The sequence below is a fragment of the Marmota monax genome, unplaced genomic scaffold (genome assembly GCF_021218885.2).
Source record: "Marmota monax isolate L192 unplaced genomic scaffold, Marmota_monax_Labrador192_F-V1.1 WCK01_AAM20220418_F8-fsc00002, whole genome shotgun sequence".
NCBI lineage: Eukaryota > Metazoa > Chordata > Mammalia > Rodentia > Sciuridae > Marmota > Marmota monax.
Genome location: NW_026693571.1, coordinates 23,920,893 through 23,941,534, shown reverse-complemented (window position 1 = coordinate 23,941,534; position 20,642 = coordinate 23,920,893). Strand labels below are relative to the sequence as shown.

Here is a 20,642-nt window from a genome sequence, read left to right as displayed (position 1 = left end):
TGGAAAATGTTGAGATACAGTTTATGTACATCAGGGTATTAAAGCCAAAGTATTCTCTCTCTCTCTCTCTCTCTCTCTCTCTCTGGTACTGGGAATTGAATTTGGCGGCACACAACCACTGAGCCACATCCCTAATGCTATTTTATATTTTATTTGCTTAGTGCCTCACTTTTGTTGAGGGTGGCTTTGAATTCAGGATCCTCCTGTCTAAGCCTCCAGAGCCCCTGGGATTTCAGGCCTGCGCCACCACACCCGACTCCCCACCTTGTCTCTCTAATGTGACACAGTCCAGCACTCCTTCTGTGTAGCTATATCTTGTCTCTTCACTTTGATGATTCTTTCTTTGCTGTGCAGAATCTATTTAGTTTGACACAGTACCATTTATCTATCTTTGCTTTTGTTTCCTGTGCATCTGAGGATCTGAGGTCTTTTAAAAAATCCTGGCCCATTTCAATGTTCTGAAGTATGTCCCCTACAGTTTCTTCTAGTAGTTTTAATACCTTAGATCATATCTTTAAGTCTTTAGTAAAATTTTATTTGATTTTTGTATATGGTGAGAGCTAGGGGTCTAGTTTTATTACTCTGAATGTGTACATTCACCTTTCATTTATTCGTACCTTGGTACAAGAACACTAAATAGAGCCTAAAAACAGAATACAAAAGAAAAACGAAATGAAGATCTGGTATTTTGGAAAAGAGATCATTCTCTTTTACTGTGGTCAAATTTATTAAAATATATTAATTATTTATTAAAATATTTTATTTATTAAATAAATAAATATATATGAAAGAGATGGTCATTTTCTCAAAGTATGTTTTTAGCAACTTTGTCAAAACACATATTACTGCAGTTGCACAGGTTTACTTATGGTATCTCTATTCTGTTCCTTTTGTACATGTTTTCTTTTATACCAATACCATATCTGTTTGCTTATGATCACTTTGTAGTATTGTTTGAAGTAGTATAATGCCTCTTGCTTTGTTCTTTTTGTTCACCATGGCTTTGCTATTTATGGTTTCTTGGGTTCCAAATAAATTTTAGCATTGTATTTTTCAAGTTCTGAGAAAATATCATTGGCATTTCAGTAGGAATTTCATTAAATGTATACGTTACTTTGAATAGTATGGACATTTCAACTTATTCATGTCCATGAACATAGGATGTCTCTCTCAGTTTGTAGGTCCTCTTCAATTTCTTGTATCAATATCTGATAATTTTCACTAGAGAGCTCTTTCACCACTTAAATTTATTTCTAAGCACTTATATTTTTGTAGCTATAGTAAATGACTTTTCTTTCTCTCTTCTTTTTTTAAAATTATTTACTATTGGCATATAGAAATGGTACTAGTTTCATATATTGATTTTATATACTGCAACTTTCTTGGATTTACTTATTAGTTCTAACAGGTTTTTGGTAGAATCGTTGGGGTTTTTGTTACCTATAGGATCATGCCATTTGCAAGAGTGATAATTTGATTTCCTCTTTTCTGGTTAGATGTTCCTTCTTTCTTTCTCTTGCCTTATTCCTCTAACTGGGACTTTGAGTGCTATGTTCAATAAAATTTTGAAAATAAGTATCATTATCATATCCTAGATCTTAGAGAATAAGCCTCAGCTTTCTCCCATTCAGTTTTGTTATATATGGTTCCAGCTATGTTGAGGTATGTTTATTCTATACATAATCTGTTCAGTATTTTTACCATGGAGGAATATCAAATTTTTCAAAAATTTTCTATGTATTCTGAGATGATTATATCATCTTTGTCTTTAATTCTTTTGATGTGATTTATCCCATTTGTTAATTTTTGTCTGTTTAATCATTTACACATCCCTGGGGCGAATACATTTTAATAATGATTGATCTTCTTATCAATGTATTGTAGGATTGGGTTTGCTAATATTTTGTGTGGATTAGTGCATCTATATTAAAAAATTATATATATATATATATATATATATATATATATATATATATATATATATATATATTTGTTATTGTTCTTCTTATCTGGTTTTGGTACCAGAATCTTCCTGGCTTTGTACAGTGAGTTTAGAATAATTCAGTCCTCTTTATATTTTGGGGAATAATTTGAGAATTTATATTAGTTATTTTATAAATGTTTGATAGAATTCAGCAATCAAGTCACCTGGATCCAGACTTTTCTTTGGTGAGAAATGTTTTATTACTAATTCAATATTGTTATTTAGTATTGGTTATCTATTTTGTCATTATTTTATCTTGGTAAAGTGTATTTATATAATAATTTCTTTTAGATTATGAAATTTTTGACACAACTTTTTCATAATAGTCTCTGAGGATCCTAACTACATCTATGATGCTTGTTATAATGTGTCTTCTTTTTCATCTTTGATTGTATGCATTTGTATTTGAGTCTTCTCTATATTTGTGTTTCTTAGCTAAGAGTTTGTCTATTTGGTTTGTCTTTTCAAAAGATCAGATTTTCATTTTTCTTTTGTATTCTGTTTTTAGTCTCTGTTTAGTGTTTTTATATCTTGAGGTACAATGATTTGTTGTTTATTTGAGAACTTTCTTATATTTTGATGTAGGTAGGCATAGGTTTCTATAATTTTTCTTCCTAATTTCTGCTTTGATTCATTGGGTTCTTTAGGAGTTTTGTTTTGTTTTGTTTCATTTTGTTTTTAAATATAATTTCTATGCTCTGATGCAGTTTAAATTTTTGTGTTGCTGACTTCCAATTTTATTTTATTGTGGTCAGAAATTAGGAATATGATTTCAGTTTTAAAAAATTTATTTATGCTTTTTTATAGCATACATATGATGTATTCTGTTGAATGTTCCATGTCATGTTGAGAAATTATATAGACTTCAGTTGTTATAATATTCTATAGATGTATGTTAGGTCCATTTGATCTAGAGTAAAGTTTAATTTTGCCATTTCTTTGTTGATTTTCTCTCAGAATTACCTAACCGTTGTGAAAGTAGAATGGTAAAGTCCCCTGTTTATTTATTTATTCTATTTGCATGGGATAACTTTTTTAATACCTTCACTTTCAGTCTACATGTGTTCTTAGCTGGGCTATAAATATTTTGTAAGCAACATAAAGTTGGGCCTTGTTTTTATTTATCAATTCAGTCAATCTCTGTCTTTTAATGAGATACTGCAACTCATTCACATTTAAAGCCATTATTGATAAGTAAGAACTTATTTCTGTGTCTTTGATTTGTAGTTCCTTTTTTCCTGTCTGCTTCTCTTCAGTATTTCTTTATGGTTAAAGGCTTGTCTCCAGAAGTGTTTTATGATTCATGTTTATTAATTTTGGTGTGCCTATTATAGGTTTTTGCACTGTAGTTACCATAGGGCTTGCAAAAACATCTTTTAGTTCTAATTAATTACTTTGAAATTATAGCATCTTGCCATTTATCATAAGATATGAAAAGAAACAAACAAAAAGGTGCAAAACTCTAAGCTTATACTTCATTCCTCCTCACATTTTGAATTTTTAATGTACCATTTTACACCTTTCTATATTTCCTTTTGTTTAACAAACTAATAGTTATTATTATTTTAGTTGTCCTGTTTTTAAAAAATTTATATGGTATGTGCACCATGTTTACAATATTAGAGCTTTCTGCATTTGTCTCTGTAGTAACTCTTTCCAGTCAATTTTATACTTCCCAATGTTTTCTTCTTAATCATTAGCATCTCCTTCTTCCAGTTTGAAGAATTCCCTTTAGCATTTCTTGTATGACAGGTCTGGTGATAATAAATTCTTTCAGCTCTTCTTTGGGAATATCTGTCTTTCCTTCATTTCTAAAGATAGCTTATTTAAGTACAGTATTCTTACTTGGCAGTCTTTCAGAACTATAAAAATCTCATCCCATTCCCCTCTGACCTGTAAAGTTTCTGTTGAAAAATCTGTCAGAAGAATTTGAATACCTTATGTTTTAGTCAGTTTTACATCATTTTGACCAAAGTACCTGACAGAACAACATAGAGAAGGAAAAGTTTATTTGGGCTTACAGTTTCAGAGGCCTCAATCCATAGGTAGCCAATTGCTCATCCCTTGCTCTGTGATCAAGATGAGGTGAAACATCATGGTGGAAAGGTGTGGCACAAGGAAAGTAGCTCTGGACATGGCAACATGTCCAGAGTGCTCTGCTCACCCAGGACAAAGTATAAATCCCAAAGGCATGCCTTGAGTGACCTAACTACTCTAACCATACCCTATATACCTTCTGTTACCATGCAGTTAATCCATGTCAATGAATCAATGCACTGATTAGGTAAAGGCTCTCATAATCCAATCGTTTCACCTCCAAACTTCCCTTGCATTGTCTCATACATAAACTTTTGAGGAATATCTCATGTCTAAACAATGACATGAGACATATAATTTGTTTATATATCTATTTATATATTTGTCTATATAATTTGTTTCTTTTCTCTTCTTGCTTTGAGAATCTCTTGTCTTTAAACTTTGATAATGTGTTTATAATATGTCTTCAGTAGAATTGGTTGAGTTGACTCTTACTAATGACTTTTGACCTTCCTGCATGTGGAGTTTTCTAGTATTATAAACTTGAATAAGCTTTTGCCCCTTTGGCATTCTGAAACCCCTCTTGAACCCAAATAATCTGAATATTTGCCCTTTTAATTCTCTTCCAAATTTTCCATAGGCTTTTTTCATTAATCTTCATTGCTTTCTGTATTTTATTTCTCCATAGTCAATTTTATTCTTCCCAATGGCAAGATGCTATAAAATTCTGTAAAACTGACTATAGAGAAAATAGCCTGTTTTTTTTTTAGCTCATTGACTCTTTTATTTGTTATAATCTAGTATTGATGATTTCTATTTCATCTTTCATTTTGCTGAATGTACACTTCAGTTCAAGGATTTTTTTAAGTTCCCTAATCTCTCTGCTAAGTATCTCCTATTGAATTATTTCTGTCTTTTCTTAAAGTTTATTCAGTGTCCTTAAAATTACTATTTAAAATTTTCTTTCTGAGAGTTTGCATGTATAACTTACTATGTGGTTGTTTTCTGGTGTATTCTTTTGCACATTAGGTGATTTATTGGTTCCCTGAAAGATTTTGATACCTGTATGACATCTTTGCACTGAAGCATTAGGCATGCATTCCAGTGATGTAGTTGTAACCAATAATACTGAACCAATTAGGTATCTACATGAAAAATAAAAAAAATTTAAAAACCATTTTTTAATTTCCCATCAAAGACATAATTTAATTCAAGTTTTATTGTAGACCTAAACTGAACGTAACAATAAGCAATTTTTAGAAGGAAACAGAGATGGTCTTTATGATTTTATGATTTTGGAATATACAAAGATTACTTAAATTAATAAATAAATGAACTAATCACAAAAGCAAGCAATAACTTAGTTTGGACCTAATCAAAATTAAAATTTCCTGCTCAATAATAGTCAACATTGAGAAAACAGATGAATACAAACTGAGAAATACATTTCAATACTTATTTCAAAAAAAGTTATTTAAATATATATTTAAATATATAGACTCTGAAAAGTCTCATACAACATGTATTGACAACTCTAACAAAGCAATAGTATGAGAACAAAACACACTACAAAATGAACAAAAGCCTTGTGTTTCACATAAGAAGGTACGTAAATGACAAGTACAAGAAGTATGTCACCTTCTTAAACTATAGGAAAATTCAAACTAAAACTACATTGAAATATTAACCTGTAATAGTTTGTCTGAAGACACAGAGATTGCCAATACTGACTATAGTATGTGGCAGAACAGCTACTCCTATACTCTGGCTGTTGGATTCTGAAATACACAAGCAATTGGATAGTTTGGTATTTTTTCATGAAGTTAAATATTCACTTACTCTATGACTCAGCCATTCAACTTCAGAGAAAGGAGAATTCTTGTATAAGGATAGTTGCAGCAGCAGCTTTCTTTGATTCAAATCAGGTAATAACCCAAATGCCCATCAATTAACAATGATTAAATGAATTTTCATGTGCCCATGTGGCATATCATTCAGCAATAATAAGTAATGAATTATGGAGACATATAACAATATAATGTTGAATAAAAGAATCCTGAAATTAAAAAGAAAGAATATATACTCTATAATTATATTCATAAAAAAAACAAATATTTAAAAAAATGTGCATCTGAGGTGGATTGTTTTGAAAGAGCAAAAGATAAATTTCGGTGGTAATAGAATATTTGTTATCTTGATAATAACACTGGAATATAATAAATACACTTTGAAATAAACATTCAAGATGTCTCATTTTTTTTCACCTCAATGTTCATTTCATGTGTTCCAACTTTCAGAATGTCTTTGTCCCTAGCTATTCTAATTGTCTGATCTCTCTGTATAAGACCTGACACGGTTATTGATTACATAAAATGCCACATGCTGTTTTGTCAGTATTGAGAGAGTTGAGACCTATACCTCTGTTTAGCAATATAAAATACTTGGACTTTTTTCTGTTGTCTCGTAATTTTGCCTTTTTAAAATGTATGCTATATATTAATACACCCATTATTGACCAACTCGTCTAATTGTAAATCAACTTCAATTTACTTAGCATATTATTTATATTTTCACCCAAATCCTTTCCAAGAAAAAATATTATTAAATACATGGGCTAGTATTGAAGCAGACTCATGAGAGGCCACTGGCAGTAATCCAAGAAGACTCACTATCTGAGAAGCCTAAGCAAAAAATTAAGATGGATGTACTAGTCAAAGGATAAATTCCAGATTTAAAGAGTCTGACAACTGACATAACATAGAAACCAGAAAGTTATAAGAGGGGCTGGACCTTAGAGTAGAAATAAAAAGAAGACAGATGACTTTAATGGAAGAGTTTTGTTCTCTGAGAGTATTTATGAGAACAAAGTTAAATTTCTGGACTAGTAGAACGTAACATAACTGATATATTAGAATGGCACAAGTCATAAAGTTTATGTGCTCTTCAAATGCGCTACTTGGATTTTTTAGAATTTCCTTTATTAAGAATAATATTGGACCCACAGCCTAATATTAGGAAGGATATATTGATAAATCAGTTCAGATGATCCAGTTGGGAAGACTGAAAAATACAAGGATGAGAGGCAGCTAAGCAGTTCATTTCAGTAACAACATAAAGACATGAGTTTATTGAAAGTGGTTAGACAGTCTCTTAACCAAATCCTCATCTCTATTTCAATCATATGTTGGCTTCATTCTTAGGCAACACTAGGCATCCTTACAGAGGATAGTATGATGAAATTTCGTTGGGCAATATATCACATATATGGATTTATATCCATTTATATAAATTTATATCATTGATATCAAGTCTTATATTCTATTTGGGTCTTTTGTCAATCCTGGAACCAACTAATTTGGTCAGGAATATGGAGGGTTCTAAAGCACCAGTCTGAGTTTCATGAAGTCCCCGAATTGGACAAGTGAGGATAGGAACACATAAACACATGCACTTCCTTATTTTGTTTGAAGGAAATTATCCTTATAAGAATAAAATTAAGGAGATTATATTTTCATTAAAATTCAAGATTTAAACTATTTTAAAGCACACTTTTAAGTTTAAATATGTTCAATTTTGTTTTGTTCAGCTAAAAAAAATTGTTTTGTTATCTTAGCTGTTCTGACATTTTTCTTATAGTTACAGGGTAGGTTTTTTCTATTCTGCAATAGGTTTTTGACCATATATAAATCTCTGCCGTAATTTGTTAACTAATTTGTGCAGAAGCTTAAATATGCATAATGTATTGATAAAGTAAAATACCTTAGCATAGAAATGACCAAATCATTAAAAAAAGAAATACATACTTTTTGACAACACCATGTACAATAATAAAAATTTCAAATTCAGGGGATTCACAAATGTGTTATTTATGAGTTCTTCTGCATAATGAAAACATTGATTTAAGTATTCCAAATTAAGGGTCAGTTCCAGCAAGCAACCTGAGGTACTTAAGCACTAACTTTGACTATGTCACCATTTTCTTGCAACTTAACTGCCACAAGGAAGACCCGTGTGAAACAAAAATAAGATGTCCATCCTCATAAATTCATTTCTAAAAATGATAACATTCCTTGGCAATCTTGATGTAGGTTTAATCAAAGCCCATAAAATGGACACATTCCTCTTAATTGATTGGAAATGTTTATGATTACCCTGAGGGTGTTTTCAAATGTCTGATGAGTATAATATTATTGACTTTCTCTCTTGACAGTTTTAAAGCTGTTTATTACCCATTTGGCTACTTTCCAGCTTTCAGTTCTCTCATTTACTTAAATGTGCATCAGTAAGCATATAATTAATGCAAGCAGTTTATTGAACTATTTCTTTTGCATTAGTATATAATATGTCAATTCTATAAAAATATTTTTGACTACTTTGGATTTATTCATCAGTAAAATGTCCTTTAAAAATATTGATCAGCATTATTGTAAAGATGACTCTCATACTGAAAACCTATGAACTTAACAAATCCCAAGTTCTTTTTTTTTTTTTTTTTTTTTTTAATTTTTTATTGTGGGTTGTTCAAAACATTACAAATTTCTTGACATATCATATTCCACACTTTGATTCTAGTGGGTTATGAACTCCCACCTTCACCCCATACACAGATTGCAGATTCACATCAGTTACACATCCATTGATTTACAAATTGCCATACTAGTGTCTGTTGTGCTCCGCTGCCTTTCCCATCATCCACCCTCCCCCCTCCCCACCTCTCCCCTCCCCTCCCCTCCTCTCTCTCTACCCCCTCCACTGTATAACCCTGAGGGTCTCCTTCCATTACCGTGCAATTTACCTTCTCTCTCCCTTTCCCTCCCACCTCTCATCCCTGTTAAATGTTAATCTTCTTCTCCTGTTCTTCGTCCCTACTCTGTTCTTAGTTACTTTCCTTATATCAAAGAAGACATTTGGCATTTGTTTTTTAGGGATTGGCTAGCTTCACTTAGCATAATCTGCTCTAATGCCATCCATTTCCCTGTAAATTCTATGATTTTGTCATTTTTTAATGCAGAGTAATACTCCATTGTGTATAAATGCCACATTTTTTTTATCCATTCGTCTATTGAAGGGCATCTAGGTTGGTTCCACAGTCTTGCTATTGTGAACTGTGCTGCTATGAACATCGATGTAGCAGTGTCCCTGTAGCATGCTCTTTTTAGGTCTTCAGGGAATAGACCAAGAAGGGGAATAGCTGGGTCAAATGGTGGCTCCATTCCCAGCTTTCCAAGAAATCTCCATACAGCTTTCCAAATTGGCTGCACCAATCTGCAGTCCCACCAGCAATGTACAAGTGTACCCTTTTCCCCACATCCTCGCCAGCACTTGTTGTTGTTTGACTTCCTAATGGCTGTCAATCTTACTGGAGTGAGATGGTATCTTAGGGTGGTTTTGATTTGCATTTCTCTGACAGCTAGAGATGTTGAGCATTTTTTCATGTACTTGTTGATTGACTGTATGTCCTCCTCTGTGAAGTGTCTGTTCAGGTCCTTGGCCCATTTGTTGATTGGGTTGTTTGTTCTCTTATTGTCTAATTTTTTGAGTTCTTTGTATACTCTGGATATTAGGGCTCTATCTGAAGTGTGAGGAGTAAAGATTTGTTCCCAGGATGTAGGCTCCCTATTTACCACTCTTATTGTTTCTTTTGCTGAGAAAAAACTTCTTAGTTTGAGTAAGTCCCATTTGTTGACTCTAGTTATTAACTTTTGTGCTATGGGTGTCCTATTGAGGAATTTGGAGCCCGACCCCACCGACTGTAGATCGTAGCCAACTTTTTCTTCTATCAGACGGCGCGTCTCTGATTTGATATCAAGTTCCTTGATCCATTTTGAATTCACTTTTGTGCATGGCGAGAGAAAGGGATTCAGTTTCATTTTGTTGCATATGGATTTCCAGTTTTCCCAGCACCATTTGTTGAAGATGCTATCCTTCCTCCATTGCATGCTTTTAGCCCCTTTATCAAATATAAGATAGTTGTAGTTTTGTGGATTGGTTTCTGTGTCCTCTATTCTGTACCATTGGTCCACACGCCTGTTTTGGTACCAGTACCATGCTGTTTTTGTTACTATTGCTCTGTAGTATAGTTTGAAGTCTGGTATCGCTATACCGCCTGATTCACACTTCTTGCTTAGCATTGTTTTTGCTATTCTGGGTCTTTTATTTTTCCATATGAATTTCATGATTGCTTTCTCTATTTCTACAAGAAATGCCATTGGGATTTTGATTGGCATTGCATTAAACCTATAGAGAACTTTTGGTAATATCGCCATTTTGATGATGTTAGTTCTGCCTATCCATGAACAGGGTATATTTTTCCATCTTCTAAGATCTTCTTCTATTTCTCTCTTTAGGGTTCTGTAGTTTTCATTGTATAAGTCTTTCACCTCTTTTGTTAGGTTGATTCCCAAGTATTTTATTTTTTTTGAAGATATTTTGAATGGAGTGGTTGTCCTCATTTCCATTTCAGAGGATTTGTCGCTGATATACAGGAATGCCTTTGATTTATGCGTGTTGATTTTAAATCCTGCCACTTTGCTGAATTCATTTATTAGCTCTAATAGTTTCTTTGTAGAGCCTTTTGGGTCTGCTAGATATAGAATCATATCATCTGCAAATAGTGATAATTTAATTTCTTCTTTTCCTATTTTTATGCCTTTAATTTCTTTCGTCTGTCTAATTGCTCTGGCCAGTGTTTCGAGAACTATGTTGAAGAGAAGTGGAGAGAGAGGGCATCCCTGTCTTGTTCCAGATTTTAGAGGGAATGCCTTCAGTTTTTCTCCATTCAGAATAATGCTAGCCTGAGGCTTAGCATAGATTGCTTTTACAATATTGAGGTATGTTCCTGTTATCCCTAGTTTTTCTAGAGTTTTGAACATAAAGGGATGCTGTACTTTGTCGAATGCTTTTTCCGCATCTATCGAGATGATCATATGGTTCTTATTTTTAAGTCTATTGATGTGGTGAATAACATTTATTGATTTCCGTATATTGAACCAGCCTTGCATCCCAGGGATGAATCCTACTTGATCATGGTGTACAATTTTTTTTATATGTTTTTGTATCCGATTCGCCAGAATTTTATTGAGGATTTTTGCATCTAGGTTCATTAGAGATATTGGTCTGTAGTTTTCTTTCTTTGAAGTGTCTTTGTCTGGTTTAGGTATCAGGGTGATGTTGGCCTCATAGAATGAATTTGGAAGTTCTCCCTCCTTTTCTATTTCCTGAAGTAGCTTGAAAAGTATTGGTATTAGCTCTTCTTTAAAGGTTTTGTAAAATTCTGCTGTATACCCATCGGGACCTGGGCTTTTCTTAGTTGGTAGTCTTTTGATGGTTTCTTCTATCTCCTCAATTGATATTGGTCTGTTTAGGTTTTCTATATCCTCCTGACTCAATCTGGGCAGATCATATGACTTAAGAAATTTATCTATGCCTTCACTATCTTCTAATTTATTGGAGTATAAGGATTCAAAATAGTTTTTGATTATCTTCTGTATTTCTGAAGTGTCTGTTGTGATATTGCCTTTTTCATCCCGTATGCTAGTAATTTGAGTTCTCTCTCTTCTTCTCTTCACTAGCATCGCTAAGGGTCTGTCGATTTTGTTTATTTTTTCAAAGAACCAACTTTTAGTTTTGTCAATTTTTTCAATTGTTTCTTTTGTTTCGATTTCATTAATTTCAGCTCTGATTTTAATTATTTCTTGCCTTCTACTTCTTTTGCTGTTGTTTTGCTCTTCTTTTTCAAGGATTTTGAGATGAAGTATGAGATCATTTATCTGTTGGTTTTTTCTTTTTTTAAGGAATGAACTCCAAGCAATGAATTTTCCTCTTAGAACTGCTTTCAATGTGTCCCATAGATTCTGATATGTTGTGTCTGTGTTTTCATTTATCTCTAAGAATTTTTTAATTTCCTCCTTGATGTCTTCTATAACCCATTGATCATTCAGTAACCTATTGTTCATTCTCCAATTGATGTATGCTTTTTCCTTCCTTCTTTTATCGTTGATTTTCAGTTTCATTCCATTATGATCAGATAAGATGCATGGTAATATCTCTACTCCTTTATATTGTCTAAGAGTTGCCCTGTGACATAATATATGATCTATTTTTGAGAAGGATCCATGTGCTGCTGAGAAAAAAGTGTAACTGCTTGATGTTGGGTGGTATACTCTATATATGTCAATTAGGTCTAGGTTATTAATAGTGTTATTGAGTTCTATATTGAGTTCTTATTCAACTTTTGTTTGGAAGATCTGTCCAGTGGCGAGAGAGGTGTGTTGAAGTCTCCCATGATTATGGTGTGGTGGTCTATTAGACTCTTGAACTTGAGAAGAGTTTGTTTGACGAACATAGCTGCACCATTGTTTGGGGCATAAATATTTATGATTGTTATGTCTTGTTGGTGTATGGTTCCCTTAAGCAGTATGTAGTGTCCCTCTTTATCTCTTTTGATTAACTTTGGCTTGAAATCTATTTTATTTGATATGAGTATGGACACGCCTGCTTATTTCCGAAGTCCATATGAGTGATATGATTTTTCCCAACCTTTCACCTTCAGCCTATGTATGTCTTTTCCTATCAAATGCGTCTCCTGTAGGCAGCATATTGTTGGGTCTTGTTTTGTGATCCATTCTACTAGCCTGTGTCTCTTAATTGGTGAGTTTAAGCCATTAACATTTAGGGTTATTATTGAGATATGGGTTGTTCTTCCAGCCATATTTGTTTATTTCTGTTACTAAACATTGTTTGTTTTCCTCTTTGATTGTTTCCCCCCCCCCCTTTACTGTCCTACCTCCCACTGTTGGTTTTCATTGTTATTTTCCATTTCCTCTTCCTGTAATACTTTGGCTAGGATGTTTTGAAGAGATGGTTTTCTAGCTGCGAATTCTTTAAACTTTTGTTTATCGTGGAAGGTTTTAATTTCATTCTCCATCCTGAAGCTTAATTTCGCTGGATACACAATTCTTGGTTGGAACCCATTATCTTTCAGTGTTTGAAATATGTTATTCCAGGATCTTCTAGCTTTCAGAGTCTGTGTTGAAAGATCAGCTGTTATCCTGATTGGCTTGCCCCTAAATGTAATCTGCTTCCTTTCTCTTGTAGCTTTTAAAATTCTCTCCTTATTCTGTATGTTGGGCATCTTCATTATAATGTGTCTAGGTGTGGATCTCTTATGATTTTGCACATTCGGCGTCCTGTAGGCTTCTAGGATTTGGGATTCTGTCTCATTCTTCAAGTCTGGGAAGGTTTCTTGTATTATTTCATGGAATAGACTGCTCATTCCTTTGGTTTGGAGCTCTGTACCTTCCTGTATCCCAATGACTCTTAAGTTTGGTCTCTTAATGTTATCCCATATTTCTTGGATGTTCTGCTCATGGTTTCTTAACAGTCTTGCTGAGCTGTCTATGTTCTTTTCCAGTTGAAATACTTTGTCTTCATTGTCTGATGTTCTATCTTCTAAGTGTTCTACTCTGTTGGTAGTATTCTCCATTGAGTTTTTAAGTTGGTTTATTGCTTCCTGCATTTCTAGGATTTCTGATTGCTTGTTTTTTATAACCTCTATCTCCCTGTATAGTTGATCCTTTGCTTCCTGGATTTGTTTGCGTAATTCGTTGTCGAAGTGATCTTTCATTGTCTGATTTTGCTGTTTAATGTCTTCCTTGATACTCCAGATCATCTGAAGCATGTATATCCTGAATTCTTTATCTGACATTCCATCTGCTGCAGCTGTTACCTCTTCTAAAGTTGCGTTGACCTGCATTGCTTGTGGTCCTTTCTTTCCTTGTCTTTTCATACTGCTTGCGTATCTTTCCTGCAGGTGCGGGCGGCGGCTCTGCTCTCTCCTTATTCCAATTGGGGTGTCGTGGCTACCACGCCGGCAGGTCACTGGGCCTGTTCTGGGAGCTGGTGGCGGCTCTGTTCTGCCCCTACTCCAATTGGGGTGACGTGTCTGTCGTACCAGCAGGCCACTGGGCCTGTCCTGCTGGTCGGTCGCAGATCTGCCCACCTTTCGGGCACGAGTGGAGGCTCTGCTTTGCCCCTACTCCAATTGGGGTGTCGTGACTACCCCGCCTGCAGGATGCTGGGTCTGTTCCTGGCAAGGGAGGCGACTCTGCTCTGTCACTACTCCAATTAGGGTGGTGTTTGTACCCCGCCGGCAGGCTCCTGGGCCTGATCCGCCGGTCTGTTGTAGGTCTGCCTACCTTGAAGGCGCGGGCGGCGGATCTGCCCTGCCCCTCCTACCACGCCTGCGGACCCCTGGGCCTGATCTGCAGGTTGATCACTGGTCTGCTCACCCTGCGGGCACGGGTGGCGGTTCCGCTCCACCCCCACTCCAATTGGGGTCACGTGACCACCACACCGGCAGGGCCTGATCCGGGCGTGGGATAAGGATCTGCTCTGCCCCTACTCGAGTTGGGGTGACGTGTGTACCACACTGGCAGGCCACTGGGCCTGACCCGCCAGGCTGTCACAGGTCTGTTTACCTTGCAAGCGCGAAGGGCGGCTCTGCCCTGCCCCTCCTACCACGCCCATGTACTACTGGGTCGTGGGTCTGCCCACCTGGCGGGTGTGGGTGGCGGCTCCGCTCCGCCCCCTCTCCAATTGGGGTCACGCGGTCACCACGCTGGCGAGCCGCTGGGCCTGCTCCGGGGGCTGGCGGCGGCCCGGCTCCTTCCCTCCGGCTCGAGGACAAATTGAGGAGACTCGGGTGACTGAGCCTCACCCCCCTTACCAGAAGACCAACTCCTTATGTCACCGCTGGTATTGATGAAGATCTCTCCTCCACCGCTTTCTGCTGACATCAGATCTCTGCCATGTTGGTATCCTATGCGAATGGCAGCATTTCGTTCCCCTTGCCAGGCAACCCAAGCAATGGGTGAGTCCTGACCTGCCCTCAGCAGGACCCGGACCGAGACACAGTTTCCGCTGGCTCCTAGCCCCGGTCCAGGGAAGTTCCGGGAGCCGGAACTCGGCCGCTCCGTGCTCGGTGTAAGCTCCTATAAGTGTAGGCTCCAAGAAGCAGCCCCCGCGGGCTCAGTTCCGGGAGCCGGAATTCGGCCGCTTAGTGTTTGGTGTATGCTCTGATAGTAGCAGGGTCCAAGAAGCAGCCTCCGCGGGCTCCGCAGCCCTGAGCCAGGGCGGTTCCGGGACGGTTCCGGGAGCCGGAACTCGGCCGCTCTGTGCTCGGTGTAAGCTCCTATAAGTGTAAGCTCCAAGAAGCAGTCCCCGCGGGCTCAGTTCCGGGAGCTGGAATTCGGCTTCTTGGTGTTTCGTGTTTGCTCTGATATTAGCAGGGTCCAAGAAGCAGCCTCCGCAGGCTCCGCAGCCCGGAGCCAGGGCGGTTCCGGGACGGTTCCGGGAGCCGGGACTTGGCTGCCCCGCGCTCCGTGTTCACTCCGATAAGATCAGATTTTAAGAAGCCCCCAGGCGCTGAACCCTAGCAATCTGTCTGCAAGCCGCAGGCGAATTGCAGCCTGAAATTACCTGTTCTATGGCTGAATGAGCTGCTGTCAGTCAAAAACAGGTGTGGTGACATCAGTTTACCAACATGGTGGCTGCTGGCCTCCTCTGTGGTCTGACCGGTGTGGAGAACCGAGATGGACCGCTTCCTTCCCCGTCTCGAACCCAGAATTCAGCCCTGAGTGCGGTGCTTGCGCGTCTGGCAGAAACTGCAGCGCTGTAACCCTGCGTCTCTATCCCAGCGCGCCTTGCAGACTCTAGCCGCGGGGCGATTTGCTGAATAAGCAGTATTACCCTCCGTGCGACAAACCTCTCGCGTTTGAGTCCCCGTAGCCGATCCTCATGCGATGGAAATCCTTCCTCCAGGTTCCGGCGCACCCCACTATTGCTGGAAATTCCTAACAAGATATCCTTTAGCCGTCCTGACTTGTCATACTCCCACACAGTGAAGCAGCACACGGGGGTAATGCACTCCCCTCGCCGCCATCTTCCTTTCCCCCCCCAAGTTCTTAACAAAGAAAAAAATGTCATCAATGGGTCACAATTGCTATACTATATCACCTCAAACTCTAAAACACCATATTGTTACCTTTAGTTTTAAATATAAAGCAAAAAATGTACCACAATTGCCAAAAAAAGTACTCACTAAATGACTGCAATTATTTTTGAAGTGAGAATTCTTCTAAATCAAATTTTAAAAATTGTCCAATACTAAAAAGTTTTATTTTCTCAGAACACAAGTCTTATATAGAGTTAGCTTTGCTGTTCACATGTTGGGAAGAATTCATGCAGCTCCATGATAGATCTCATGTATCAAGCAGTAAAAGGATTTCTTTTTATCAAAAAAAAAAAAAAAGAGAGAAAGTCACAAGGTCTTAAATTTTTAAGTTGTCATACTGTAATAATTTCAGATATGCCAAGATTGGATAAGTGCAGTGCTGAAGTCTTCCTGCTCAAACTGAGGTCTTCAGTGCATTAAATGATCAAAATGATTAAATGTGCCTAATCTACTCAAAGGAAAAGAAATGAAAGAGGAAAAATTAGATATGCAAACTTTGTGACAGATCTCTTTTCTTATTGAATTCAATATTTTAAAGGTAATATTTGAATACAAAAATCAGACCATAAATTACTATTTTGATGTTTTCTGGAGAATGCCCTAACATTTAGCAAAATTGGAGCTTTAATTTGTAAAATGAGTAGTATTGCAAGATTATGCTGTGGTAATTGAGTTTCTGTTATCATCTGATGGTATGTACAGTACCCTCAATGACAACAAGGGTTTTCATTTTACTCAAGATTCTCTTCCAAGTACTTTTCCTAGTGATTGGCACAATGATTGTTTTAGAAAGTCATCTATATGGATGCTGACTATGGTATGGGGTGTAACATCATGTATCATGTATCTGGCTTATCATGTGTTAGTCTTATTTTTCTGGTTTATCATATTTCTGATTTCTTTCTAGGGTCAGGTTAGAATTGCATTTCTATATTAAATTTGAATACTAAGATTTTTCTACTGTAATCTATTTTAATATAAAACACTTTCAGTAAAAAGATTAAAATTAATCTTAGAGATCATAATAAAGTCATTTTACATGATTTAATAAAATGAATCATTAAGTTCCAATCAGACACTACATCTTCAAGAATTGTTGTGGGAAGCTGGCCTAAGTAGGTAACACAATTTAGAGATCAGAGAAATTGATGATTGCTAGAATATTAAGTTCTAAGAATGTTATAGAGATCAACTTTTATTTCTTATCAAGATTTTCTTCCATTTTTCATTTGTCTATAGAAAAAAAAATAGCAGAAAAATAAGTAAAAATAGAACTTTTGCCTGAGGTTGCTAAAGTCTTGATAATGAAAATGTACACTGCATAGAAGTTTACAGATTAAAAACTGCTTTAACATGATATACACATCCTATTTCTTTTTATCAGGAATCCCAGTAATTAGGTGAGGTTATGGCTCCCCTTGTAGGTAAGCTGTAGGTGGTTACTACTTTCCCCATGCTTTCATTCCTTGTTACATTGCCTATATTCGGCAACATCACATTAACACATAATTTCCTGCATAAATGTCTATTCCTCCTCTAAAATGGAAACTTTCTGAGTACAGGAAGTATGCCTGCATCATCGTTATGAAACTACCACCTTTTTAAAAAATTATGTATCATATCTGTATATGGTAGTCAACACCCTTCCTTTTACAAGTGACAGAAGCTCGCTTCAAACTAAGCTACTAGTTTTGAATTGTTTTTTCTGAATTGACTCTTGTAGTTGGGAGAAGAGCTGGCTATGTCTGTTTCTCTTTAGGTACTTCCTCACTAGACCTCCTAGCTCCTGCAGTCCCAAACTACATTACAACCTGTGTTACCAAAAAAGACCATTTGTTTTATGTTATCTCTTTATTAATCTCTGCTTCAGTGCTGTAACTACCCTTAGACTAATTATTTAGGCCAAGGCTATGATGCACCCAAATGAACCAGCTCAAGACCACAGGACCCTCCAGTAATATCAGGTAGAGGGCTGCGCACATGTGAAACACAGGGAAAGGGAACAGGTTTATTTCTTAAATGAAAAATGCCAACTTGTGTCACTCGCTGCGGTTGGCAGCTGCTCCGCGTCCTCCCTCTGCTCGCCACCCGTCCTCTGCCAATCGCAATGGAAGAGGAAATCTCTGCGCTCCTCATTGACGATGGCTCCGGCATGTGCAAAGCTGGCTTTGCCGGCGACAACGGTCCCCGGGGCCATGTTCCCCTCCATCGTCGAGCGCCGGTGCCACCAGGGTGTGATAGTGGGTATGGGCCAGAAGGACTCGTATGTGGGTGACAAGGCCCAGAGCAAGCGCGGCATCCTGACGCTGAAGTATACCATCGAGCACAGCATCGTCACCAACTGGGACCATATGGAAAAGATCTGGCACCATACCTTCTACAATGGGCTGTGCGTGGCCCCCGAGGAGCACCCGGTGCTGCTGACTGAGGCCCCCCTGAACCCCAAGGCCAACAGAGAGAAGATGACTCAGATCATGTTCGAGACCTTCAACACACCGGCCATGTATGTGGCCATCCAGGCCGTGCTGTCCCTGTACGTCTCTGGACGCACCACTGGCATTGTCATGGACTCTGGTGACGGGGTCACCCACACAGTGCCCATATACGAGGGCTACACCCTTCCCCACGCCATCCTGCATCTGGACCTGGCTCGCTGGGACCTGACAGACTACCCCCTGAAGATCCTGACAGAGCGCGGCTACAGCTTCACCACCCTGGCGGAGCTGGAGATGGTGCGTGACATCAAGGAGAAGCTGTGCTACGTTGCCCTGGACTTCGAGCAGGAGATGGCCACTGCTGCATCCTCCTCCTCCCTGGAGAAGAGATAGGAGCTGCCTGATGGGCAGGTGATCACCATTGGCAACGAGCTGTTCCAGTGTCCAGAGGCACTCTTTCTGGGTATGGAACCCTCTGGCATCCACAAGACCACCTTCAACTCCATCATGAAGTGTGACATCGACATCTGCAAGGACCTCTATGCCAACACCATGCTGTCGGGCGGCACCACCATGTACCCTGGCATTGCTCACAGGATGCAGAAGGAGAACACAGCCCTGGTCCCCAGCACCATGAAGTCAAGATTATCGCTCCCCCTGAGGGCAAATACTCTGTGTGGATCGGCGGCTCCATCCTGACCTCACTGTCCACTTTCCAGCAGATGTAGATCAGCAAGCAGGAGTACGAGTCGGGCCCCTCCATTGTCCACCGCAAAAGCTTTTAGATGGACTGAGCAGGTGCCAGGCACCTGCTGCATGTGCTGAATCTGAAGTATAAATTTGCTCTGGCAAATTTGAACCTAGAATAAGCCTTTGAAAAGAAATTGTTCTTGTAGCTTGTATCTGATGTCAGCCCTGGAACGTAGAACTCGTTGCTGATTTTGACCTTGTATTCAAGTTAACTGTTCCCTTGGTATATGTTTAATGCCCTGTGCATATCTTTGATTTAAGCCCTTAGTCCATGTGGCTCGGTCACCTGTTACCTGAGGTGAGAGCATGCATAAAGGAGAAAAGTCCGTGGCTTAGCGAATCTGAGACCACAGCAGTGATCTGTGCAGGGTATTCATGTGTCAGCTGACAGACTTCCTGGATTGCTCAGGCTGGCAAGAGTTCCTGGGCCAGCTGTCACTTCTCACGGTCCAACAGGGTGGGAAAGTCCGAGCCTTAGAACTCAGTTTCCTTTCTTACCAATGTTCTCCCGCCTGACCACCATCGGTTATTACTTGCCTTGAGTTAGAAACAGTTTGCATTTACATCTGTAAATTTATTCATTTTAATTTATGTAAGGTTTTTTTTTGTACTCAATTCTTTATCAGATGACAAATTTTTGGTTTTCTATTGTTATGTGAGAACATTAGGCCCCAGCAACACTTCATTGAGTAAGGAAAAATAAAGTGCTACAGTACAAAAAAAAAAAAAAAAAAGGAAAATGGCATCTTATTATTTGAATAAAGGAGACAGAATACTGGAAACATAAAAACAGAAGCTATCAATTATGAACTTGATTCCAAGTTAATAGGCCTATCTATATAGGCTAGAAAATGGGGATCCAAACCTGATTTTGTGGTATCAAATGCAGTTTTACTTCCCCCTAGATGAAAACCTGTTTTATAAAAGATAGATGGAAACCAAATGTGTGGCTCAATCCTGCAATCCCATCAGCTTGGGAGACTGAGACAGGAGGATCCGGAGTTCAAAGCCAGCCTCAGCAAAAGGGAGGTGTTAAGCAGCTCATGAGACCCTGTCTCTAAATAAAACATGATGTGGCTCAGTGGTTGAGTGCCCCTGAGTTGGATCCCCAATATCCACCTCCCAAGAAAAAGATACGGATTGTGACTAGACATAACTTAACAGGGCTTTTCACATCATTTTTTTCTGAAAACCAAAACAATATTTTTTGATCCCAAAAATGTAGGGAAAATTTCAGACTCCATTCTTTTCCCTAAAATCCCCCTTCAAAACTGGAGAACCTATTCCAGCAACTGTTGGGAGTACTGGCAGCTGACTACCCTCCGCAGGAATTGCCTTCACCTGTGCAGAATTACTTAGGATCCATGCAGTGTTAAAAAGCCTCTCCTTGTTCTAGACTTACCTACCTTGGGTTCATTCTGAA

General features: G+C 38.1%; 1 protein-coding gene and 1 pseudogene across 1 annotated transcript in view; both read left to right on the top strand.

Moving 5' to 3' along the window:
- Grid2 (glutamate ionotropic receptor delta type subunit 2) overlaps positions 1-20,642 on the top strand; it is a 1,437,644-nt gene that overhangs the window by 735,582 nt on the left and 681,420 nt on the right. The window lies entirely within an intron of this gene.
- On the top strand, positions 18,142-19,254 carry LOC124102639 (actin, cytoplasmic 2-like; annotated as a pseudogene).